Here is a 909-nt window from a genome sequence, read left to right as displayed (position 1 = left end):
AAAATATGCATATGCTCTCTTTAAGTGTAAAACATTTTCATTACTATTTTGAAATTATTTGCTTTACTTATATATTATTTCTTTAAACATGAATAATTAAGGTCCAAATCAAACATGCATAAGAGTGACAGCAAAACGGCTGTGCTGACACTACAGTATTTTCATTCTACCAAAGAAACATTGAAATGCGAAGAAAAACTATCAGTAACAACACTGTCAGCCATTTGGAAAGCAGTTGAATTTTTATAGCAAGTGAGTGAACAGTGAATGAAAGAAAAGGCAACCTGAAAGTGTTAAGAAAGTTTTGTGGGATTTTTTGTTGCCCTACCACTCACATAGCCCTGCATGGTAGCTGTCTAAAACCAGTAGCATTTTTAATGAAGCAACAGCTACATTACCAACATGTTAACCTACTTTTTTTTTCTAGAGAAAGCAGAGAAGATATTATTTCAAATTATCCTTAATCTGTTATAATACATTTCGAAGATTTCTGAAGGACTGATACAAGACATTTGTTTTGTATTGCCTAATTTTCAACACAAGCAAGAGAAGTGGTGGCCTTTTTTGACAAATACTACCAAGGGAATTGAGAAAACACAAATGTCTGATGGTAAAGGTACTGGTAAAGAGTTGTAACAGTCATAAAAAAGGCCAAGAGTAAAAACAGGGAATTTCTTTTTTTTTTTAATTTTAGAAATAAAAGGAAGAAATACTAACAGACCGACAACATTTTACAAAATAGCATAGGATCAGTACAGATATTACAGAGTTACAAACAGAGTGGTAGGGAATTAACAATGCTTATTGTATTACATATTGATATCTTCAATGTAGTTTCTAATGAAAACACATATAGACATACAAAGCTAATCAACCAATGCCTCACTGACAGTTTCTTTCAGCAAGGAA

The sequence above is a fragment of the Chinchilla lanigera genome, unplaced genomic scaffold (assembly GCF_000276665.1).
Source record: "Chinchilla lanigera isolate Chin_1 unplaced genomic scaffold, ChiLan1.0 scaffold00072, whole genome shotgun sequence".
NCBI lineage: Eukaryota > Metazoa > Chordata > Mammalia > Rodentia > Chinchillidae > Chinchilla > Chinchilla lanigera.
The sequence above is the reverse complement of the archived record's forward strand: the minus strand, read 5'-3'. Positions refer to the sequence as shown.